This window comes from Balaenoptera borealis (genome assembly GCF_965194805.1).
Source record: "Balaenoptera borealis genome assembly, chromosome: 5".
In the NCBI taxonomy this organism is placed as follows: domain Eukaryota; kingdom Metazoa; phylum Chordata; class Mammalia; order Artiodactyla; family Balaenopteridae; genus Balaenoptera; species Balaenoptera borealis.
Window position 1 is genome coordinate 103,413,633 of NC_138862.1, and position 26,616 is coordinate 103,440,248.

The following is a 26,616-nucleotide window of genomic DNA, read 5'->3' on the forward strand; positions in this document are numbered from 1 at the left end:
CACACCGAGTACAATAACCACCAACTCTTTATTCAGGTCACAAAATTCCACCCAAAACCAGTCATGACTGGACTCCTAAACAGGTTTTTTTTTTTCCTTTCAAAAAAAATCCTAATTTTTCTACTTTTCACTCCAGACAATGAGTCAGATCCTTTCTGCCCTTAGCTCCCTCATATCATATTAAATCAAGTCAAAGAGTGTCAGCTTTGTTTACAGAATTGATTCACCAAAAATTCTCTCTTAGAATTGAGAATTCATTTTATCTTGGGCCCTATTCCCTTTATTCCTTTCCGTTTATCTGAGTGGGGTAGTTCTTGTTTTCTCTTGCTGTGAAATTAATAAATTAAACCCAAGGTAATTGTTTTCATGTAATCAACACCAGTGGTACAAGCACCAAAGAATTCTAATAGGAAATAGCCACGAACAAGTCAAAGTTTTTCATTGTACAGCCCTATTTTTTTAGTTTCCTTTTCAATTTATAGCTTGAAGAAGTATCAATTAGTTTTATTGTTTCTACCCTATTTGTCTCATAGCCACAGAACTTAGAGCTCAGGGGAACTTTGGAGGTCATATAATCCAATTCATTCATTTTACAGGTAAGAAAAAGAAAGGCATTTAATAGCAGAGCCGGATCCCATGACCCCAGACCGAGTGTTCTTATCCCTTTATTGCCCCTCCTCCCTGCTCTGCAGTGTTCCTAAGGCGGAAATCTTAAGCTTTATTTCCATCTACCATTTGGAATGCAGCTTCCAAAGACAGCTATAACTAGAAGTCCCCATATAAATCACGTCTAATGATTTGGAATGTGCCTGTGGAGCTTCATATCGAAGGTTTACCTCTGAAATCCACACTTCATGTTCAGTAGTTAATGTTTCTTAGGCAAATACATCCCTTCCTGAGAAATTAATTAATCCTGATTATAAAATTTCAGCTCCCAAGGATTTGAAATCACACTTACCCAAGAGATTTAACTTAGGTAAATGATTTCCCATTAATTACCCCTTAAATGCATCTACATGTTTATAGGAAAAAAAATTTAAAGTTTCAGTTAAAACTCCAGGAAAGCATACGCTATTTGCAAAACATAGCTTCTGATGAAATGTTATTTTCTATTTGTCAAATATAATTTGCAGCTGTGTATAAACAAACTTTCCAATTGCTATAGAAAGTCTAATTTTTTGCTTTCCTTAAATTAAAAACATAAAACATGAAGCAAACAGCTAAGAGGAGATATATTTAAAAGATGCAAATTTTTATTTTGTTCTTGCCATAGTTTTCTCAAAATGAAGCATCTGGTGTCAAACTCAAGAATTAGCACTAACTTTTAAAAGGCATTGTTTCACTGTTGAGTGGTGAAACAGTGTTCCTGGAAGAAATAAAATCATCTGATAAGTATAACAAACGTATATTAGAGTTAACAATAAAAACTGTAAAAAAAAAAAGAATTATACAAGCTATAAAAATGTTTTCTTGCTTATTTATGTTTCTGGTTTAATCTTTGAGTTAAAATGAAAATAGCTTCCATTACGAAATGTCATATAAATAACAGATACACATATTTATTTCTGAAATAGTATCTCCGAATGAGTAGCTTTGTGGTATACATTATTGGAATGCATTAAATATAATGAAGGGTAGCAGAATATGCCACCCCAAAATATGCCTCTTTGATATAAGGATTATTTTGAGCTGAAGGCAATTAAAATGATGCAGTTATGAAAAAATGCTCTCCACCCTTCCTTTGTTTTGCCTAAAAGTGGGACATAAAATTTGTAAAGGCGTCTCTCCTCCCCTTTCTATCAGGAAGATAGAGACACTGGAGACAACTCTAGACCCTTATCAGTCCAGATATATCACCAAATGAACCTACATAACAATCCTTACAACTAACCTTTATACAGTCAATCATCCATATCCGTGGTTTCCACATCCACAGATTCAACCAACTTCAAACTGAAAATATTTCCAAAAAATTCCAGAAAATTCCAAAAAGCAAAACTAAATTTGCAACACATCAGCAACTATTTACATAGCATCTACACTTTATTAAGTATTATAAGTAATCTAGAGATGATTTAAAGTATACAGGAGAATGTGAGTAGGCTATATGCAAATATTACATCATTTTGTATAAGGGACTTGAGCATCCACAAATTTTGGTGTCTGCGTGGGGTCCTGGAACTAATCCCCGTGGATACCAAGGGATAACTATATTCCATTTGTTCCCCAAAGTATTTATCTTCCCACAATTTGCTACCCTAGAAACTGAAGGTCTTTTTCTTTTGTCTTGTCACCTCTCTAAAAATTTGTTGTTCTTTTGTTAAGATGCTACAAAAGCCCAAGTTTTAAACACCTCTTTGATTTACTCATCAGTAAGTGCCCCCATGTATATGGGTAATGCACATGTTAATGAATTTATATTTCTTTTTCTGTTGTTAATCTGACTTTTGTCACTTTACTGGGCTCTAGTTGGAGAACCTAAAATGGGTAAAGGAAAAATAAAAATTCTCCACCCCTACAAAAAATTTATAAATATTTGCAAAAACAAACAAATTTAAAGAGTTTGAGCTTCTTGAAGTCAAAGTCCATGCCTGTCATGTTCACGATTGTATTTTCAGGATCTGGCCCAGTACCTGACACACAGTAAGTGCTTGTAAAAATGTCTCAGCGAATGTGAAAGCATGCACACTTTCTGTGTTACTCAGCATCCTCATTGACTAACAACAAAACACACAAGGCAACTTTAAGCAGAAATGAAATTTATTGAATAACTTTAGGTAACTTCCAGAACTAACTTGAGAACCAGAAAGTCAGGATTCAAGGCTCTGCAGCCAGAAAAAACTCCCAAACCACAGAGTGGGACTCTTCCAGGGAAGAACCCTCTGCCGCTTTCACTGGATACAAGCCCTGTAGTTTGCACTGCTGATATTGGGTGGCATGGTCCCTGAACCTGTACATCAAAATTATCATCTTTTTCTTGCTATTCCTCACCAACATGCAAAGCTCACGTCCGACTCTCTAACCTCTTACTCTATCTAGCATACTAATCACTAAGGACATGATCTGCTCCCTAGCTGAGAGTTTTACCAAATATTTCCTTCCTGAATATGACGAATCACCATGCTGTTAGCTTCTGTTTCCTAATCGCCAATCAACTAACCATTCAATCAACAGTACAAAACTTAGGGTCTTGTTATAGTGGTATGCCAATTCTGACAACAAATGTCCATACCAGTCAGGATAGACTAGGTCTGGCTGCAATAATAAAAAACGCTAAAAATAGCAGTCACCTAACACAACAAGAATTCATTTCTCATTTCAGTATGGAGACTCTGCCCACTGCAATCATTCAAAGATCCAGGCTGACAGGAGCCCCTTTGTGACATATTTTTTCAAAGATTTTGAGTCAGATAAAGATGAATATGCCAATGGACATATATGTAATGAAAGCTCCCACCTATATTTTGTTGATCAAAGCAAGTCACCTGATTATACCTACAAGTCACAAGATAACACCCAACCAGAAAAGGGACAGGGAAATGCAATCCCACCATTGACTAGAAAAAAATTCAAACATATTTGGTGTACAGTATTTATGACAGAACACCTTTAGTAGGCAGGATTGATCATGTAAAATATTTCTGAAACATAAGGAAACATGTTCTAAAGATTCTGAGTGAATACCAAAAAATGATAACATTTTCTTCAGTGTCTAAAATTGTTTCTCTCAAATATATAACATCAATAGTTCTTAGAAAATAATTTTACCATTTCTTAATTTAGTTTAAATTGAAGATAGAAAATTATATAGAAATGGATGAATCACATTTATTTGACTTAGTAATTTCATGCTGTGGTAGACCAACTCTAGAGTGCCACCAGTAATTCCCACTTTCTGGTGCCCTCTCCTTTGTGTAACCCTATTCCCTAGAGCATGGAAGGGTCCTGTAACTTGTTTCTAACTAATAGAATATGGCAAGGGATGGACGGTCACTCCTTTGATTATGTTATGTTACATAAGAGTCTGTCTAAGCACACTGGAGTAAGACACTCTTCTGCTAGGCTTCAAGAAGTGAACAGCCACATTGTGAACTGCCTACAGAGAGGACCACACAGCAGGGAATTGTGGGTACCCCCTGGGATCTGACAATAATCTTCATCTGACAGCTAATAAGAAGTTAAGATTGTCAGTCATACACCAAAAAGAAATGAACTCTGTCAACAACTTTAATGAGTTTGGAAGCAGACCCTTCCCCAGTCAAGCCTCTGAATGAAAATGCAGCCCAACCAATATCTTCATAGCAACCCTGTGGGACACTGAGCTAAGTTGAACTTAAAATCCTGCCCCATGGAAACTGTGAGATAATAAATGTTTGTGTTTTCTTAAGCAGCTAAATTTGGGATAATATGTTACACCACCATAGAAAGTAATACACCTGCTTACTGCAATTCAACTTTACTACACTTATTTATCTTTTACATTGTTTTCCTTTTTTTATTTGAAACTTTTTATTTTGATAGTGTAAACTTACAATTATGAGAATCCTGCAAGAAAGTCCAGTATGTTCTATATCCAGATTCATCAATTTTTTATATTTTGTTCATTTGCTTTATCATCTTCTCTCTCTCTCACATGCACACACATATGTGTGAATGTGTGTGAATAAATTTTTTTCTGAGTCATTTGAGAGCAAGATGGAGAAATGTCTCTTTATCTCTAAACCCTTCATTTCTTAAAAAAAATAAAAGTAGTATTTTCTTATGTAGCAGTATAATTATGAAAAACAGGAAATTTGTTTAATTTTTTAATCCACAGTTGATATTCAAATTTCATAAATTGTACCAATAAAGTCTTTTGTAGCTATATTTTCTTTTCTCTCTCAGTCCAGGATTCACATTAAACTCATGTCATAACACTACAGTTTCTTGTATATTTCTTAGCCTATCTCAGTCATTCTTGACTTGAGACTTTTGAAGCAATAAATACCAGAGTTTATTTGAGGTTTCCTCATGATTGACTTCAACATATGCATTTTGGGCAGAAACACCATAGAAGTGATGTTGTGTCCTTCTCATTGCACTGTATCCAAAGCCACTTGATGTCTGTATGTTTCATTACAGGTGAGGTTAACCTTGATAACTTGGTGAAGGTGGTATACCCAGTTTCTCCATAGCATAGTTACCATTATTCAATTTGCAATAAACGATTTGTGACAGAATCTTTGAAGTAATGTAAGTTTCCCGTTCCTCAAAAACTTTACCTACTAGTTTTAATACCTATTGAAGATATCCTAACTCCATAATTCCTTCTATATTTATTTGTTAACATTCTGTTGTACAGAAGAGCTTTTCCTGTTCCTTATTTTTTTATTTATTTCTTACTTATATCATTATGGACCCCTGGATTATTATTTTATTACCATGTGTAAAATAGATAGCTAGTGGGAACCTGCTGCATAACACAGGGAGCTCAGCTTGGTGCTCTGTGATGACCTAGATGGGTGGGATGGGGTGGGGGAGGTCCAAGAAGGAGGGGATATATGTATACATAGAGCTGATTCACTTTACTGTACAGCAGAAACTAACACAATATTGTAAAGCAATTATACTCCAATAAAAAAAATCTATTATTATCTTTTTTTTTTAATTTAGAAGCCCAATTTGTCCCAGATTTAGCCAGTAGGGAGCCCCTTCAAGTTGGTGCCTGTGTCTTTTTGACAAGTCCCCATCATTCTCTAAGTACTTCCTTACTTTCTAGCATAGCAAGATCTCAGGCTTATCTTATATTTTCCCCACATTGGCCCTTGATATCAACTATTTCTCCAAGGAGCTCTGGTTTCTTTTAGAAAACAGTATTTAGTAACCAAGAAATGGGTGCTAGGTGTACTCACTGCTACTGGAATGGCATTGCTTCCAAGCCTCTTCAGTGTACAAAGCTAGAAAAGAGAAAACATATATAATGTGTACACAAACACACACAATGAGTTCATTTTAATACCTCCAAATCTAATTCAGCACCACAGGGTGCATTCTAGTCTTCCATCTATCCCTATTTGTAACTCCCTTCTCCAACATTTAGACACTGGGTTTCCATTATGCTTAATATATTTACTCATTTTTCTCAAGCTTACACTACACTAAAAGGAATTTCAGAACCACTAACTCATACCTCTGTGGCAAACAAACCTATTATTAGAATCCAGTAGCTTGGGGGCAGGGGGATATTGAGGGGTGGTAAAATTTAGATCCAATGTAATTCACAAATGTTAAGGGTACAATTTGATGAATTTTTGACAAATGGATACACCCACTAACCTCCATTCCTATCAAGACATAAAATATTTCCATTACTCCAGAAAGTTCACTTATGCCCCATCTCAGTTAATCCCCCTACTTTTCTGGGTTTGTTTGTTCACTTGTTTTACCATAGACTAGTTCTCAAAATAGTTAGTTATGATTTGCCTGTTCTTAAAATTTAAATGAATTTAATTACATAATAAACAGGTACTTCTTTGTATACAGCTTCTTCCACTCGGCAAAATATCTGTGAAATTCATTCGTGTTGTTTTATGTATAAGCAGCTTGCTCCTTCTTACTGCAGAATATCTGCCCTGTGTGAATATCCCTGTTTTGTTTACCTGTTGTCTTGTTGATGAATATGGGGTTGTGCCTGATATTGGAGTATAATCAACCATATGCTATGAACATTCTTGTACCAGACTTTTTTTTAGTATGTTTTTACTTCTCTTGAGTAAATATCTAGGAGTATAATTGCTGAGTCATAGGACACATATATGTTTAACCTTTCAGAAATCACCAAACCTTTTTCCAAAGGGTCCCTTTGGAGTATACTACTTATATTCCCAAATCTAGCAGTTCCATCTTCTCATATACTTGCCCAAATTTTTTGTTGGCCTTTTTAACATTAGCTATTCTGTAGATTGGTAGTGTCGTTTCACTGTTGTTTTTATTTTTGCTTCCCTAATACCTGATAATGTTGAGCATGTTTTCATGTATTTACTGACCATTGTACACATTCCTTTCTGAAGTGTCTGTTCAAGTCTTTTGCCCATTTTTAGCATTGGCTCTTTTTTACTATTGAGTTGTAGGAAATCTTTATACATTCCGCACATAAATTCTTTTCCAGATATATGTTTTGTAAATATTTTGTCCAAATTTGTGATCTATTAATTTTCTTAACAGTCATTTGATAAGCAGAAGTTTTTAAAAAAATTTTGATGAAGTGCAATTTATCAATCTTTTCTTTATGGTTATTTGTTTCTGTGTTTTTATTTAATTTTGGAGGTTTCTTTCTAGCTATCTTAAATAATTTCCTAAACAAGAAAAAGCATTAACGATTTTAATAACATGTTTGGAATTTTAAATTGTTGTGTTCTCTTTAACTTGCTTTTTATTGTGCTTCATCTAACCTAGTGGTTCTCAGTTGGGGGAGATTGTGATCCCCAGGGAATACTTGGCAAGATCTGGAAACATCTTTTATTGTCACAACTGTAGGAAAGTGGTGTTATTAGTGTCTAGTGTGTAGAGTCCAGGAATGCTGCTAAATATCCTACAATGCACAAGATGGTCCCTCACAACAAAAATTATACATCCCAAAATGCCAATAATGCCAAGTTTGAGAAACCTTTGTCTAACCCAAATTGGTAAGAGGGGAGAGAGATTGAACACAATACATATCTTGGTTTCATTAACTTATAACTGAGATGATTAAATGCTTGAGCCAGTGGAAAGCAAATAATAACATGACTCAGATATAAGTGCCTAGGTTGATCTGAAGTCATTGGGGCTTCCTTAGTCAAAGGAATCTAAGCCAATGTTTTTCTATAACTAAAAATACAAAAATGAGAACGTTTGCCTCCTACTGAAGGAGTCACATTAGTAAAGGCTTACTGCTCAAGCTACATTAAATCAGTGACATTTTTCTCTTCATTGTGTGCACAAATCTCCCATAAAAATCAATGAAAGCCACATCTGTGTAACAGAGATCAGAATGCAGCTAATTCCAGCTCTAACTTGCTAACCTTCCAGGGCTCATAAACCTCACAGTTGTTGCTCAGGAACAGGAGGACCGTGTGATGAGCACAGCAGCTCAAGCCAAATCCTGGATGAATCATCCAGATCATTCTGCTCTCTGGCTTATTAGGCAGCTGAGAAATCTTAAGTTTCTGAATGTGAGCACAACTGGAGCAGAGCTCCAGGGAGTTCCAAACCAAAGGGGGAACCACTGCACTTAGGAAAACATTTTTTCTCCCAATTATCAACGTGGCCTATATTTACCGTAGAAAAAATAAAAATATATAAAACTGTAAATAAAATCATTATCTATTAATTCATCATCCAGATCACTATTTCCTCTTTGACAGATCTCGCTTTAGGTGAAATCTGTCTATGTAATTCTTTTTTTACTTACTCAAGATCTAACTTGATAACAATTTTGTACTTTGGCTCTTTCACAGAATATTTTCCCTTGTGATTAAGAAGATCTTTGAAGTATATTTTGATATGTACCCTACTAGTCAGTTACCAGGTTTTATCATAATTTTTTTTTTACCAATTGTTTATTTCTTGTTGGACATCTAGATTGTTTCCAATGTTTCACCATTCCAGATAATGCAATGGCAACTGTCTTTGTACAGATATATTTCTCTGCATTTTGTATTATTTTGATAGCATGCAATCCCCAAAGTGTAACTGCAGGGTATGATTTAGACCATTTTAAGACTCTTTATATATATTGTCAATTTTTTTCTGATAAACATTGCATTAATTTACCTTCCCTAGAGCAGTGTATTCCCTCATCACCTCACTATCAACCCAGCAGATTTTTAACTCTACTAGTTATATAGGTACTTTGACACATTTATTTCACCTTCTCCCTCTCAGAGGAAGGTGACAGAAGAAGGGATCACAGCAGGTAAAACTGTTAGGATTAATTTACCCTTGAGTTGATAATAATACATGATGCTTTGCTGTCAAATGTCATGATAGAAAACAAAGAATTCTAACAGCCTAGAAAATACTGAACTGAAATTATAACAATCTTACCTTCTAAGATAAGAGAAGTTTAGGCTTCAGATGATGGAAAAAGGTCTCCAAGTACATCTGCATACGTAAAGTCAAATATAATAATTTTTTTAAGAATCGATCTTTATGTATGTGGGGGTAAAAGGCTACAAATCACCAATACTATAATCTTTTCCTGTATCTCTGTGTAGTGAAATGATTCAACTTTAAATGTGGTTAGTGTGCAGGGTTCAACTGTGTCAAAGAGTGTCAGAACGGATGTTGAGGACTAGGAAATTATCCAGTTACAGGAATGAGGAATTGCAGCAGATTCCTGGTTCCTAACCCTAGACCAGACTCAGAATCTCTGAGAATGGAATATGAGACTACACTATTTTAATGAACACCCTAGATCAGTGCTATATAATACAAGGCCCCTATATAATCTTAAATTTTCTACTAGCTACATTTAAAAAGGTGAAAAGAAGTAGGTGAAATTAACTTTGCTAGAATATTTAACCCAATATGCCTAAAACATTATTATTTGAATGGGTAATCAATATAAATATTAATAGGTATTTTACATTTTTTATACTAATTCATCAAAATCCAGTATGTAATTTATGCTTGCAGTACATCTCAGTTGATAGTAGCCACAGTTCAAGTGCTTATTGGCTTTGCCAACTAAGGAATGTCACTCGCCATCCGGCTGTACAAGGATTAGGTCACTAGCCACTGCAGTCGCTGACCTTCAACACCCCCTGAAAGGAGTTCGGGACAGAGATCAGGAAGGAGGCTCTCTGTGCTCTGGGAACATTTGGCTGAACAGGCCTTCAGAGAGTTAGATATTTTCAGGAGAAAATTTTATAAACCCCATTTCTTACATCTTCTCATACCTAGAAAAGCACTAAAATCATTAATAGAGACCTGCTCCCGGTGACTAGCAGCAACCTTCTAACAAGAAGTGTGCTTGATTGCATGTACCCGCTTCACCAAATCATATATATATATACTGACGTCACCCCATCTCTTCAGAGCAGTTCCTCAGAGCCATGTGAGAGGCTGTCTCCTAGGCTATAGTCCTCAGTAAGCCCCAAATAAAACTGAACTCACAGCTATCATGTTCTGCATTTTTTGGTTTTTGGTTTTTGGTTTTGTTTTCTTTTTTTTTTTTTTCAGTCGACAGCCACATGTAGCAAGTGGCTGCCATTTAGGACAGGAAAACACATATGGTTCTGTCACAGAACACTGACAGTTTAACTCCAATAAATGAGACTATGACTGCCTCTCAGATAATTTTAACCCTAACAAATATGCCAAGCACATAGTAGATGATCAATAAATTCTTGTTTTGCTGTTGAATATTACCTTTTTAGTTTAAAAAGATCCTGAGAAATCAGAACAAGAAGGAGTCTTTGAGAGATGGTTTACATATAGCAAGTTGCAGCATCACAAAGATAAAATTAAAATGTCTCTATTCCCACAGCCACTTCCATTATGACTGCCACGTTGCCCTGTTATAATTACACTGAGCCCAAAAGTGTAATGGCCACTTGAAACCATCTTGAGCTGGAACAAGTTGGGATAAGAAAATGGGAAAAGGGCAGGAGGAACCTACAGGTACTTATATATGTCACCAAAAATTATAACAAAAGCACATTCATCCGCATATACATTTCAGCAGCGTCTTTCTCTACAGCCTGCATCTCCCAGGCCATGCATTCAGCCTCACCTTCTGCACCATGTTCCAACTGCAAGGTTGATGATTATTTCCCCAGAAAGAAAAGAAGCAAGGAGCTATGATCTAAACACTGAGATGTTAACTATCAAAGACTTTGTTAAATCTCATATTAACCTGGTAAATTTCTGTTTTCTCACTTTCTGGGAGAAAAATTTTAAAAAGAAACACCGTGCTTATGTGATTCATAACAAAGAAACTCATTTTTTCCAAATGTCAGCAGATACTTTTCAAGTCTATCCTGAAAGAGTAACACAGCAACCTTGAGAAAGGAAAGGACTGAAGAATAGAAGCCCAGCTTGACCCCAACTTCGCTTATCTCTATTATTTTTAATGTGCAAAACAGCAGCAAGAAGGAACAGTAAATTTTTCTGCATCCTGTTGACTTCAGTGTAAGAAGGAGAAAAAAACTTGTCATTTTCCATATGGTAATCCAATTCACGTGTTGTTTATGCTGTTTGGGTATGTGAGACACTTAAAATTAACATCTTCAAAAATTCCATCAACATTTCTGCATTCAAAGGGAGAGAAATTTATGTAAAAATGACCTCTGCTGCTTCAAGGGTCATGAGAAAAAAAGAAAGAAATGAGAGATGCTGCTTTCAGAGTGAACTCAGAAAACACTGAAATTCCAGCTCTGCCTTTAGTTTCTGCTCGTTCACTCCCCTCCTACACCCTGCACATTGTGGAGAGAGGGGGATGGTACATGTCTCCTTTCTACCTAAGCAGGAAACACATAATAAGCTCCTGGTTAGATGAGAAATTTGCTGAAGAATCCAGAATTTCTTCATTGCTGGTACCTATTCTTCTTCTTGCTCTCCCCAGTTGTTTCACCTGTGTGACTCTGTTTCCTAAATTTGTGCCCAGACTTCTGAACTCCCTTCTGTTTCCTCCTGGCCCTCCTCTGCTTAATCCCAAGGCATCAATCTGAAAGCAGCTCTTTTGCCCCTGTCCTGTTTGCCCATTTCTGCTCCCCTCTAACCTTAAAAAAACCTAATTATAGGACTGAGATCACTAGGCCAGTTAATCTAACTCCTGACTTATGCTCTCCTGAGTGCACACCTGTCGCTTCTTTATCTTAGATAAAAAGAAGTAAGAGTGAAGAATTAACCAGTTAGAAAAAATGACTAGCTCTCTATACTCAACAGCCCCCTTAGCAATCCTGCAGGTAGATCATGCAGGCAAGATAACATCTGGGGAAAGAGTCAGCCAGTCTGCACTCAACGGAGAATGATGCCGAGCCCAACCTCCTGCCTCGATGATTCACTTCCTTTTTCTTCCTCCCTTTTCCCTTTTAAAAACTGTCATGAGTGAGCAGAACCTTCACAGTTGGTCTTTGGACACAAGTCCACTTTCTCCCCAGATTGCCGGCTTTTCTGATTCAAGCACCTTTCCTTTCTACTGACACTTGCCCCTCAAATTATTGGTTTTTGAGCAGCGAGCAGCTAAGTTCACCTGAGTTCAGTAACAACTTCACCCTGGAGGGTGGACCTCGCAGTGTCTTACACACCTAGTTCTGGTCCTTCTCTATGTTCTGCGCCAACCCACAACAGTCCTGGCACCGAGGAACTTGACTTCAGAAGAGCACCTGCAAGCTGTGGTTTTCCAGTGACAGCTCCAGGGACAATGCAAATGGAACCATCAGGAAGCTGAGGAAACAAAGGTACTCCGATCAGAGAAAGCTCCTGTGCTAAAGGACAAAGCACGGCTGAGGATCTGCCAGACTGACCCAAAGTTCCAACCTTGCCTCTGCCCTCTGCTTTCAGTAAACATGATGGGAAAGTATACAAAGCAGGGAGACGTGTGGCAGTGTGGAGCCAGAATGCTACTTCACTTCATTCACAAAGATCTAAAACCGTGCAACAAGGATTTTACAGTAACTTAGATTAAATCTAGGATGATAGATAAGTTTTAACATTTGACTCCTTTATTTCTCCAACTGAAATATATCAACCATCTCTTCTCCATTTCCTGTCGCTTCAGTATTGTTTTAAGCCTTATGAAAATTAAATAATCTCTCTCTTAAATGAGACTTATATAAGAGTTTATATGTTCTTAGAATGGACAATCGATTATAAAGCTTTACTTTCCAAAATGTGGCTGCAAATTGACACCAAACTGGGAGAGAAGGACTGAGAAGGGTCCACTGTATGTGGCAAATTATGAAATTGTTGGTTACTGGGTGTATCTTTTGGGAATGAAAGATAGACTGCAATACATTGAAGAGTGAATGGGAAATACAGAAGCAGACCCAGCAAGTGGTCACTTTTTCAAGAGCCTTGGCAATTTAAAAGAGGAGGGACTGAATATCTAGAAGAGGATCCCAAAGTCCTGGAAGAGTTTTAAGAGCAGAGATTTAGGCATTATTATGAACTCAGTGGAAGGAGTCAGTTAACTAATAGGTCTTAAATAATAATAAGGTTTTAAAACATCTGTGAAACACATACAACAAGCAAAATTTTAAACTCGGAAACATAAAAATTATGCAGGACATATATTCTAACCAGATTATAAGACTCCCTTTCCTATGCATACACACACACACACACACACACACATCCATCCTCTAGGAAGTTATAAACTTCATTGTAAATCAAATTATAAACTTTTTTAAAAAACAAATGACAAGGAAAGCACTGCATATCAAAACCTACATGATGTAGCTCAAATAACATCCAGAAGAAAATAGGTGGATGAAAATGAATTTAATAAAAAGTAAGAAGACAGAAAAAAATGAAGTTATAAACTTCATTCTAAATCAAATTATAAACTTTTTTAAAAAACAAATGACAAAAAAAAAAAAAAAAAAACAAATGACAGTGAAAGCACTACATATCAAAACCTACGTGATGTAGCTCAAATAACATCCAGAAGAAAATAGGTGGATGGAAATGAATTTAATAAAAAGTAAGAAGACAAAAATAAATGTACAAAGCAGAATTCAATTAGAGAAGCCAGAAAAAGGAAAAATCAAACAAGCATAAATAAAGTAAAATAATATTAACTTAAGGAAAACATCCTACCTAATGGTGAAATATTAAAAGAGGCTGTATTAATTTCAGAAACACTATTATTTAACATTATCCTGGAGATTATTAGTCATTGCAAAACCAGAAAGGAGAACCGTGAGCCATAAACATTGAAAAGGAAGATAAAGGAGTTATTATTTGAGGATGATATGATTGTCTTATTACAAATACAAGAGAGAGAGAGAAATTAAAATATTAGCCTTGAATAGAAAAACATCTCTTTAGTTGATTCTGTAGGGAAGGAAATAAGAGTGCAGCTGCATGAAGCTGAGACAGGGCACCCAACTGACCACCATTTTCTCTCTGAATTAGATGAGAATCTCCTAAGTGAGAGGAAGCTGGGGGTTGAATAGAGACTTGAGAGTTTGTGAAAATCTGGAATAACCACAGAGGGCAATGTTTGATGACCAAATTTTGGGAATCCAGATGAATTTATACACCACAAATTCAATGATGGAGATATCAAATATGTTTGCATTTCTAGAATATTTGTAGTGAGCTCAGAAACTGGTGGAGCACAAAAATTTATTGTGTTTGGGGAAAAGGAAATTTTGAAATAAGGGGTGAAAGAAAGTAGAAATGATAGAGAACTATAACAAGTGCCATAATCATTGATTTGCTTTGTCAATATCAATCTACGTGACTTTGCCAAATTATCACAAGAAAGCAAAACACCTCACAGTTATCTTTTTCCTCTGTGCTTTTATTTTTGCCTAATCTGCAATATAGATGAGTTATTGAAAATTTGCATAGAATAATATTATATTATTGTGTAACTGCTGAGCTTGAAAAAGGTTACTTGTAGACTGGGAACAAAAAGGGTAAATCTGCATTATTTAAATTCTATATACATGACTAAGTAAATGAAGATTTGTTTTTTAATCAAACAAAGCAGTTCTCCTTTTAAATGTGTAATAGAAATGTATAAATAGAATCTTTAATTGTTCTGACCCTATTTTTTGTGAGGGTCATAGATACGTTTAAAAAATTATCTCCTATTACCCCAGGTACAGCTTGACTGACATTTATGCACCCATGTACACACACACACAAGCACAAACACACACATATTCCCTCTTCTCTCTACATATGAAGAGTACTGATGTAGCTGCTCACTACACAATTAAATACACTCCCTTCTCCATCTCATTAGGCCACTACAAGTTATTTAAGCATGACTAGTATATTTCTCTCTCCTTGCAGCACATTACAATGCAATCCCCTCTTGGTGAAAAGTGTAACAATAGTAGTCATCACTTTCTATTACATTTGAAAGTGGTGGGCATGTGGGTGAATTCACTGGGGCAATAATTTCAAAATTTTGCCGGAGGATTTACATGCCAAAGCTCTCATTTCTGTTAACCAATTTTGTGCACATAACTCTTCCCGAACTCTTTATAATCTAGACATCAGGAACTGTTTTAAATCAAGCTTAATACCAAAGTACAGGTTGCTGTGAATGTTCCAGGTCCACAAAGGCACTGGGGACACAAAAGGAAGCAGCTTTACTGTAATGCATCTGCAATTCAGTCAGCTCGTGTGAAACAGTATGTGCTGTAAATTCGCAAGTATAATCTGTGCCAGGAATGCTCAAGCTGTACTGTAAATTCAATTTCATGCTCTCTAATGGGAATTTATCCTGGAGATGAGTACAGTATCTGTTGCCTGGCTGTGTAATTGAATGGGGCAAGGTCTAATTGAAAAAAAAAAATCTGCATTTAGATAGCCACACGTATATAAAAAGTCAGGAGGATACCATACTTTAGAGACAAGATAACTCTGCATGTGCAGAGAAATGTTAAATATTAATATTGCTTGTGGTTCCATATTATGAAAACCAATTCCTCACCTTCTTTTTAAGGCAATAAGAGGACTAAAGTCAACATTTGCCTTTGTTCAAATATTGCAAAGTGTTAATCACCTTGCTTTTAAGAACTCTGTAAAGGCTGCAGCTGTTAAAACTACATTTATAACCTATAGCTTATAAGATATAAATTTATGTGATATAGTGCATCAAGCTGATTGCTTGGAAATCTCAGTTCTCTTATTGACTTGTTATGATTTTACCTGTTATGATTGGCCTTGAAAGGAGTCACCACCTTTTGTTGTGGTTATTAATTTTACCTCCTGGGAACAAAGCTGCAAGTCAGCTATTCTTCCTCTTAGCAGGAAAGTGGTCTATATGTTATAGACCTACATTTCTCTGAAAATGTATAGAGTGACCAAACATAAACTGGTATCGTTACATGGATTATGTAAAACAATGTCAGCTGGGGTCATCCCTGAGCTCTAGAAAAGATTAACTCAAGACCTCTATAACTGAGGGGGATTAACCAAGATGGCGGAGTAGAAGGACGTGCTCTCTCTCCCTCTTGCGAGAGCACCAGAATCACAACTGGTTGCTGGACAATCATTGACAGGAAGACCCTGGACTTCACCAAGGAGGATACCCCACGTCCAAGGACAGAGGAGAAGCCACAGTGAGACGTCTCTTAAATCAAATAGAAGACAAAAAGTGGAGCTACAAACCAAAGTTACAACAGTACTAGCTTTTCTCGTCGCCCATCTGTCTACTTTTACCAGAGGTCTTTATTTCTTCATAAGGCTTTGAGCTACTGTCCAGGGTCCTTGACTCCAACCTGAAGAACTCCCTGTGGCAGGCGGGTCTGGTGGTTAAGAACTCTCTCAACTCTTGATTAACTGGGAATGTCTTGATTTCTCCCTCATTTTGGAAGGAAACTTTTGCTAGATATAGGATTTTTGGTTGACGGTTTCTTTCCTTCAGCACTTCAAGTACATTGAGTCATGCCATCTGGCCTCCGAGGCTCCTGATGAGAAATCTGCTCAATGACCTTCCTGACAAATCTTCTCTCAACTTCATAGACTTTCATAATGTACCGTATCATGTCTTATGCAACAGAACATTTTGTATAGTATCGTGAAGTCAGTTAAGTTGTAACCTTATTTTGAGACCAGAATTTAAGGGAAAGGAATTGAACATTTCAAGTGTAGACATTATGAGGTCTTTAAAATTATTACACATTTTCAAACTAGAAATAAAAAGGCCACTGAAGTATCCTGCAGATTTTTATTTATAACAAAGTGAATACCAATATCTAATAACACACGTAAAGAAAAATTTCTTTGGGATCCTTTTTCCTAAGTGTAAAGGGGCCTTGAACTCAAAAAGTGAGAAAACCACTGTGGTGTATCCCCAGCGGTGATAGGTCCATTTCTTGCTCTGACCTCAGAGTGCACCATTGTGATGTACTTCACAAAGCCCTATGAAAGAGAAAGGTGGGCCCAGGTTTTTGGTCCTTAGAGCCCAGGAAGCTGCTTTTGGTGACCTGACGGCCTTGGACCTACAGTTAGCTTGTGTTTTCCTTGTTTCTGCCATTTTGTTGATTTTCGTTTCTCTTTTCTCTACTCTTTTTTATTTGTCTCATTGTTCTTTCTACAGTTAGCATAGTGAGTATTGTTGGTATAGTTAATACTTGATTAGCATAGTTAGTGTAGTTAGTACTAGTTAGCGCTGTTGGTACAGTTAGCGTAGTTAGCGTTGTTAGTAGAGACAGCATACTTAGCCCTGTTAGTACAGTTAGCATTGTTAGTTAGCGTAGTTAGCGTTGTTAGGTAGTGCTGTCAGTCAGTGTAGTTAGCAGATCACCAGGATGCAGGGCCTCACAGCCAAATCTGCTGGCAAGAAGGCTCATACTGATGACTTCGAGATCCTCCACACCATTGGTGAAGGCACCTTCGGTAAAGTGAAGTTGGCCCGGCACATTCTGACCGGGGCACAGGTGGCTGTGAAGGTCATAAAGAAAAGGCGTCAGAGCTTCTCAAGTGTCCAGGCACTTTTCCGGGAAGTGTGCAGTCTGAAGGCTCTGAATCACCCCAATATTGTAAAACTGCTGGGGGTGATTGACACAGAGGAGACATTTTTCGTGGTGATGGAGTACCTCAGTGGGGGGGACATGTACCACTATTTGAAGATCTATGGCCGTATGACAGAGGCGGAGGCCCGAGGCCCGTTCCAGCAGCTGGTCTCCGCCCTGCAGCACTGCCACCGGAGGGGCATCGTGCACCGGGACCTGAAGCCACTGAGCCTCCTCTTTGATTCCAACATGAATATCAAACTTACAGACTTTGGCCTCAGCAACAAGTGTGATGACATTGTCCAACTGGACACGATCTGCGGCACAGCCCCTTATGCTGCCCCGGAACTCTTCCTGGGGCAGAGCTACAGCGGCCCTGCGGTGGACGTGTGGAGCTTGGGAGTAGTGCTGTACACCATGGTAACTGGGTCCCAGCCCTTTGTGGGAAAAGACTTCCAGGAGCTGCGGAAGCAAATCCTACAAGGGCAATACCCCATCCCACCTTATCTGTCTTTGAAGATAAGGGATCTGTTACAAAAAATGATTGCCCTCAACCCCAGTGACAGAGGCACCTTACCTGACCTCATGAGGCATCCATGGGTCAACATGGGCCAGAAGGAGCCACTCCAGCCACCCTGTGAAGAGGACCTGGAGGTGACAATGGTGAGGACTCCGGGCTTGACTTGCGACCAGATCCAGGACACTGGGACAGGCAGTGTGAGCTCCAAGAAACCCAAGGTGGAGGTCTCCATCATAACTCTGAAGCCCTTCTCTTGCGGGGACCTCTGTGGCAGTGAACTTGAGCCTTCTCCAAGCCCTGTGGTGTCCTCCCTGCAAACCAGGTGGCTCTACCACAGAAAAAATGTGCAGCTGCAGGAAGACCAGCAGGCAGGGCAGAAGACCGGTGAGTCTGCCTGTCCCCCACCCAGCCTGGAGGCGAGGACTGCCACCCCCAGCCCAGCTCCCCAGTGTGGCACTGGGACATCCACCTCCAGCAGCAGCAGGATTGGAGCCCCAGAGGGAAGCAGCTGCCCCCTGGGTGTGTCCAACACTGGAAGGTCCTCCCACGCTGGGCAGCCTGAGAGTGTGTCCTCATCCACTCTCTCTGGCCAGAGCCAGAAAAAGCAAGGGGTGGCTGGGAGAATCTGGAACTTTATTTTGAAACATCTTTGTTGCAAGCTGCCCAGCATGAGGCGTCATAATAAAGTGAGCCCATGTGAACCCCATGGATGACCGAGGCAGGAAGGTCAGGCCGCCGCGCTCCCTGGGGCCCGGTGCAGGGGAAGAGGAGTGTGTTCTCTGCACGGCCTTCAGAAGCATCGTATCCAAGACCCTGGCCAGCTCAGAGGATGGTCCAGAGCAGCCCGGGCGACCGAAAGCGAGGCCACCATGGCTGCAGGTCTGCCCCTCAACCCCCACCTGGGTGAAACTTGAGAGACTGGACTGTCATTCCTGGGGCACGTCTCCCCTCCCCTACTCTTCTGTCTTCCGTGTTGGTGGGGGAGGGGGATAGTTCTTGTTCCAAGTACTCCTTGGTTCTTCCAATTCTAGTTAATAAACTTGATGCTCCAAAAAAAAAAAAAAAAAGACCTCTATAACTGAGAAAAGATAGAAGTGGATTTTATTTTGAAATATGCAAGGACAAGGTAGTCCTTTGCATTAGGCATTTCAGAGATACAGAAGAATGGAGATTTCTTAATCATGGCTGCTTCCCAGGAACACAGGACTCAGGTAAAGTTCAGCTTTGTCAGTCCCCCCTTTCATCAAGATGAACGTTATTTGCTGCTGAACAACTCAGAGGAGATCATAATCGTCCTGAGTGGGACGGAACAGGGTCTAAAGAATAGTCTCTGGAGGACTCTTGTTGGCAATTTTCCTATAAAAGAGGAAAACTCTTTGTTGAGAGGAGATGGCAAAAGTCCATTGTTTTAAGGTTCTGGAGATAAGCCATCTTAAAAGAGGGATGCCTAAAATGAAAAAGAGATATATTGGTGTAAAAGACTGTTTTTTAAAAAGAGCCAGGAGTTGAACCCTGCACTGAAAGTAACCAGTTCATTGGATTTCAACAGATGAGCAGAGGAAAATCTTTCAGTTACGTATTCCACTCATTGAGTTCTGTGAAGCTCTTGAGCTAGGATGGTGATGTTCTTGGTGTTATGCACAGTCTTAGTTACCTCTCATATAAGGGCATGCATGACCAGAACATTTCACCAGACTTCCAAAGTGGCCCAGGCAGTGGCTTGTCCAGGGAGACTTCGGGACTATGCATGGCCTGCTGAGGTGTAGAGGATTATGTCAAGTTTCAGGCTCCAGAGTTTCTTCAGATCCTGGGGAAAAGGGCCAGCTGCCAGGCAACCTAGAGTCCTAGTAGGGATTTTAGTTCACAATGACGCTGAGCCAGGAAGTGAGAAAAATTTGAAGACTTTGATGAATAGTAGCCAGATTTGAAGGGAAAGGAAGATTTGAAAATTTGGTAATGATTGACAATTTGGGCAAGGTAGCAAGATTCAGCCCAATTTATGATTAGGTACCAAAACTGGTTTATCTATAGGTGGAGAGAAAATCAATTAAATCTCTATAGAAAAGACAGAGTTTGCATAGCCATCATTTACCAACAATTTAAAAGAGGTGCAAAATACCCCAGTGTTCATAGCATCACTATTTACAATAGCCAAGACATGGAAGCAACCTAAATGTCCATTGACAGATGAATGGCTAAAGATGTGGTATACATGTATAATGGAATATTACTCAGCCATAAAAAAGAATGAAACAATGCCATTTGCAGCAACATGGATAGACCTAGAGATTATCAAACTAAGTGAAGTAAGTCAGTCAGAGAAAGACAAATATGATATGATGTCACCTATATGTGGAATCTAAAAAAATGATACAAATGAACTGATTTACAAAACAGAAATAGACTCAAAGACATAGAAAATAGACATGGTTACCAAAGGGGAAATTTGTAGGGATATGTGTAGGGATAAATTAGGAATTTGGGATTAATAGATACACACTACTATATATAAAATAGATAAACAACAAGGTCCTACTGTATAGCACAGGGAACTATATTCAATATCTTGTAATAACCTATAATGGAAAAGAATCTGAGAAAGAATATACATATAACTGAATCACTTTGCTGTATACCTGAAACATTATAAATCAACTATACTTTAATAAAAAATAAATTAACATAATAAAAATAAAAGAGGTGCAAAATAGCTCAAAGACAATGAACAAAAGTGTGTGCTATAGAGAATGCATAGTTTTCCATTGAAACACAAAATTTCTCTTTATCACACTTAAGCTAAGACAAGAACTCTCCATCAGATCTCACCAGTAGTAATCAAAAATTTGCAAGAAAAAAAAATTTTTTTGTGAGAATTCTCCTCTTGAGGTTCCTGAAAGATCCTAAGTTTCTTGGGTGGTGTTTGGGATCCCCAAGAACACTCTCTGGCTCAGTGATTCACAGAACTCAGAAAACCCATTATATTCACAGTTATGGTTTATTACAAAAAAAGGATGTAGACTAAAAACAGCAAAGGGAAGAAGTACATAGGGCAGAGTCCAGGAAACACTAGGTAGAAGCCTCCTGTTGTCCTCTCCCAATGGAGTCCTATGGACAACAACTTAATCCTCCCAGAAATGGTGGGTGTCAACACATAGGAGTGTTGCCAACCAAGGAAGCTTATCCAAGCCTGGTGTCTGGGGTCTTTATCAGGGGTCAGTCACATAGGCAGGGTTGACTGCCTGTGTAACTGACCTTAGCCTCCAGCTCCTCCAGAGTTGAAGCTGATACCACATGGCCCAAGGTCCCCACCAGAAGTCACACTGTTAGCATAGAATATGTGATATGGTTGTGACCCCCCAGGTAAACAGACACTCTTAGCAGCCAGAATATTCCAGAGCTGAGCGTTTACTGCCCAGGAGCCAGGGCAAGGACCAAATCTTTCTTTAGAATGTGCAGTGTATAAACAAACCAGTTGCTGAATTTACCCTTTACTTCTCACTGGACCAACCAGGAAATGACTTCCTTACACATCTATGAGGTTGGGAACCTCAAAAGCAGGTACCAGGTTAGTTTTTTCCAGGAGGGCTTTGTAAGAATTGGCTCCATAGAGTCAAACTGTGTTCTTTAAAAGTCGCTGGTCATATCTGATTAAATGAGCATCATTATCAAATATGACGTTCCACGTAAGAACTTAGTTACATAACCAGTGACTTCAATTATGTCCTCATAATAAGAAAAACAGATTCTTATTGAGACTGTATAAATAATTATATTGTCCTGAAAATAAGAATACTTGCAGTATTCTTCAAGGGGAAAAAGATATAATTGACAAACTTTCAGTTTACAAGAGCATAGTCTACTAAATAGTAATGTATTATATATAACTTGAAGAAAAGGGAATGGAATTCTTTATATATCCAGAAAATAGAACATTAAAATCTCAACAACATTCCAAACAAAATCCACAATCATCCTTGATCAGTTCATTTAGTCCTGTATAACTAATTCTCATTCTGCTTGATCTTGGGTCAGCAGTCTCATGAATCTATCAGCTTCTCAGCTAGAATTCTAAAAATCCTGATTCAGCCACTGGTCTCAAATTTATTTAAATGATGCCATCAGAAAACAAACTTATGTTACCAAGGGGGAAAAGGGGGAGAGGGATAAATTGGAAGATTGGGATTGACATATACACACTACTATATATAAAATAGATAACTAATAAGGACCTACTCTATAGCACAGGGAACTCTACTCAATACTCTGTAATGACCTATATGGGAAACGAATCTAAAACAGTGGATATATGTGTATGTATAACTGATTCACCTTGCCGTACACCTACTATACTCCAATATAAATTTTTTTTAATATATTGATCGGGCTTCCCTGGTGGTGCAGTGGTTAAGAATCCGCCTGCCAATGCAGAGGACACGGGTTCAAGCCCTGGTCCGGGAAGATCCCACATGCCGTGGAGCAACTAAGCCCATGCGCTACAACTACTGAAGCCCGCATGCTTAGAGCCCGTGCTCCACAACAAGAGAAGCCACTGCAATAAGAAGTCTGCGCACCACAACAACGAGTAGCCCCGGCTCGCCACAACTACAGAAAGACTGTGCACAGCAATGAAGACCCAATGCAGCCAAAAATTAATTAATTAATTACTTTAAAAAATAATTCCAATTAGCTTTATGTATGAAACACATAAAGAATTTAGTCCAAGAACTTTCCCAAAAATATTACTTTCTTACTCATGTTCCCTATAAGTCTCAGTATAACATATTAAAATGAATTAAGACCTTAAAAAAAAAAAAGAAGAAGTCTATGCCCAAATGTACTGTGTACAGTCCTTTTCCTTGGGCCTCTAAAACAATCCTTTATTGAAAACAAAGTGCTCTGGCCTATAGCTGATTGCAAGTGCTTTTAGGAAAGTATTAAAGAAAAACAAACAAAAACTATCTCTAGATGACAAAAGATTTAAAATAGCTGTGGTTAATATATTACTGATAATTTTCAAAAGAGAAAGATCTGATGAGAGTTCATTATAAGACTAACGCAATTGAAATGTGATTGTTTCTATGGCATGTAAAACTAGATAAAAGTCAATCTAAAAAGTTTTAGACAACATATCTGTAAACATAATCATTATCCCATTTTCAAAGAAGAGTAGATATTGTATCTAATTTTTAAAAATAGATAAACATAATCTTTACAAAGGAAAAAATCTTCAGATATAATATATATTAATCCTGAGACATAATTTACTATGAATATATCAAGCATGTATTTAGAATATATTAAGAAAATATCAAGAATATCAAATAAAGAGACTGTCTAAGTCCGGAATAGTTCCTAAGATCCATACATTAATTAAATTCCTTAAGCAAGTGATGTAAATCCCCCATTGAAAACCACTGGCATATGAGATGCTAAATTCAAGTTAAAAAGTAAATCTAGAGCAAGCTGGTATTTTAAAATATAACTGACATTATGACTTGAAATATTTTTTTAAATAACTGAAATTATGTTATGAAAATATGATAACCCTATACTGTTGTCTAATATCAGGCAAAGCAGCACCAGGACCCTGATAAATAAAAATATCTCATGGACACAGCATTAACAAATCTCTAGACCTTCCCATACAGCATATAATTTCTGAAATATTTTGTTTTTATAACACTTAACCATACAAATATAACCTAGGGATGGTTAAACATCTCTTCGGATTTGACAATACTTCCCATGCAGCTCATCAGTAGTAACATATCCCCCCAAATTAACAATTTCTAACACTATTCTTTTTACAAGGGGAAAGAATAAATCCTTTGCGATCTTCCAAAGGCCCCTCTTAGAAATATCAAAGACAGTTTCAGGTGCAAGAGATATGACTCAATTTTGGAAAGGAAAAAAATCAAAAGCTGTCAGGAGATTTGAACACTTCAGATAGGAATTGGATCATGGGCACCTGAAAGACAATACTTAGCAACCCATTTCAAAGTAGTAACAAAATATTTTAAAATAAACATAAACATATGATTGTAGAGAATTTTGATGTGAGAAGTCTTTGTTTTCTTAAATAATCAAGGAAATAAAAAAGTCAACATAAACCACAGAAGATTATTCTGGTAAGATATAGAATCTTTGTTATCTAGATAAACTCTGCATAAGTTAATAACCTTTTACAACCTATTACTAAGAGCAGACCAATAATCCAAGAAAATATTGTCATTTTGAAAGAAAGAAAATCAAATTCTAGTTTTGCATTAGTATTATTTGATATCAAAACTCCTTTTGAAAATCCTTTTGAAATTCTCCTTTCTGGGATTATTGAATTGTAAGTGGACGAATGAAATCCTCCTATTCTCCCCAACACATTCGTGGAGGGTGTCAGGCTGTGTTAAGTTTATTGAGGATCTGGCAAATAGTCATTTTGGAGCTTTGTCCAAATCTTTGCTCAGCAGAGGGAGGCCCAGAGCTGAGTTGGCTGTTTGCACTGGAAAAAGCAAGCTAAATTTCCCTGCATAAAAAAGTGGAAAATTATTTTGTCTCCTGAAAAGAGGCTGACAGAAAACAGAATGGATTCAAATGGAGCCAAGAGATAGGTGTGTGATTGAGCAGCATGAGAGAATGACCGAAGGATTTAAGAGCAGGGAAGTGCAATCAGCTTTGTTCGTTTTGATTGGAAAGGGAAAGGAGACGATCAGAACGTGTAACACTGTAAGGGAAATACAACTGGATTGCACCCCTCTGTGAATGCCTCCTGGTCTTAAACCTTTTGTAATGACTCTTCCACAGTCACAACGTTGCACTTTTCCTGAGCCCTGTGCTCCCCAAAAGCAGCAGAAGTAACATAACTGGTTTGTCATAGGAGTCCTTCTACTCCTCCTTTCTAAGTATGTATCCCACTCTTCCGTGTTCCTCTAACATACTCAATACGCTTCGGTAAACTGCATTCCCACACTGTACCTCATACTCTGACCATCTCAAATTTCACCCCAACAAATGTACTGAGGCATGTTTTCTTCATCCCCAGATCTCAGAGGACCGATAACTGCGAAGCATTCTCATAAGTTAATTCTGTCAAGCATTGTCCAAAGACAGTCTCGGCATCAGCCAGAAATGAGACAAAACAACGACAGAAGTTCTTCCCAATTAATATTGTCCATGAGGGAAGCAACAAAACCATCACTACATCTTCACCTGCTCCTGCCTCCATGCATAAACTAGGTGTTCCCTGTTTGCTGCTTATGCAATTCATCCGCTCTCTCTCTCTCTCAAGCATTGCTCTCCTCTTAGTTTCCACCAATCCTATGGCAAACAGAGATGCAGAAACGTAGGACACTCCCATTGCCAGGGAAGACCTGCCGGTTGTCTGTGTCAAAGGATAGGAATGGGAAGCTCAGTTTGGCCTTGAGCCCATGCAGTGTTCTGCGATTCTGCTTTACCCATAGTGCTGATCTTCTCCTATAGTTTGAGAGCTGAGTGGAGGTGTGATTATTTCACATCCTTAAACCTCAACATTGACCACTTCTAAACTCATTTTTTGCAGCAGTCCTTACACATTTGTTTTAACCAGCTCCTCCTGTGATGCCACCATAACCTGAAGAGAGGCTCATTTTCCTCCCCCCTTGGCTTGCCATTTCAGTAACTAAATTAATAACTGATGTATTCGTAACTGATTTGAAGTAAGGTGATAGTGCTTAGAATGTCATTCAATGGAGGTGTCTTCAAGATAAAAAAAATGACATTGCAAAAGAAACTGTCTCCCTCTAAATGTTCACTTAATGTTATATGACACATAATGTTATAGACACATACACATATATACATGTAATATTTATTGTAACCAATATTAATAACTTATTGAGCATTAATATGCCAGGCAGCGTATTAAATATTCTTTGTGTATAAACTAATTTAGTACTTCCTGTCTGAGAAACATATTATTATTTAAAAAAACTGGCAGACAGAGAAATTAAATAACTTCCCAAGGCCACATAGTGAGTGGCACAGCCATGCCTCAGATCCATGTCTTTTCAACTCTGAAGACTTATTTCACCTTTCAACTAAGAATTGTTAATTTAGATGGAATTATTTATATATATATATAAATAATTTATATATATATATATATAAATAATGGAATTATTTATATATATATATATATATATATATATATATATATATATATATATATATATATATATAAAATAACTCTTCCTCAAGAGTGTGAATTTTTTTCCAGAACTCAAACTTGCACTCTTACTTTGGAAATATTTGGGAGTTGGAAAATGAAAGGAAAAAAGTCAAGTAAAAGAGAAGAAAGAGCTGGAGGGCTTTGCCAGTGAAGGCTTGGAAGCATCAAAGTACCCACACTCTATTTGGAGTGAGTGATCCAAGCCCTGTGCAAAAAAAAGAGACGAAAGG

At 37.8% G+C, this 26,616-nt stretch overlaps 1 long non-coding RNA gene across 1 annotated transcript; it reads right to left on the reverse strand.

Annotated features, from left to right (window-relative positions):
• Nucleotides 1–13,566: 13,566 nt before the first annotated feature.
• Nucleotides 13,567–26,293, reverse strand: LOC309629276. Its single transcript, XR_014244971.1, has 2 exons — nt 19,257–26,293; nt 13,567–16,102 (listed from the first exon to the last, which is right to left on the reverse strand). It is a non-coding gene; the product is annotated as an uncharacterized lncRNA (long non-coding RNA).
• Nucleotides 26,294–26,616: the final 323 nt, after the last annotated feature.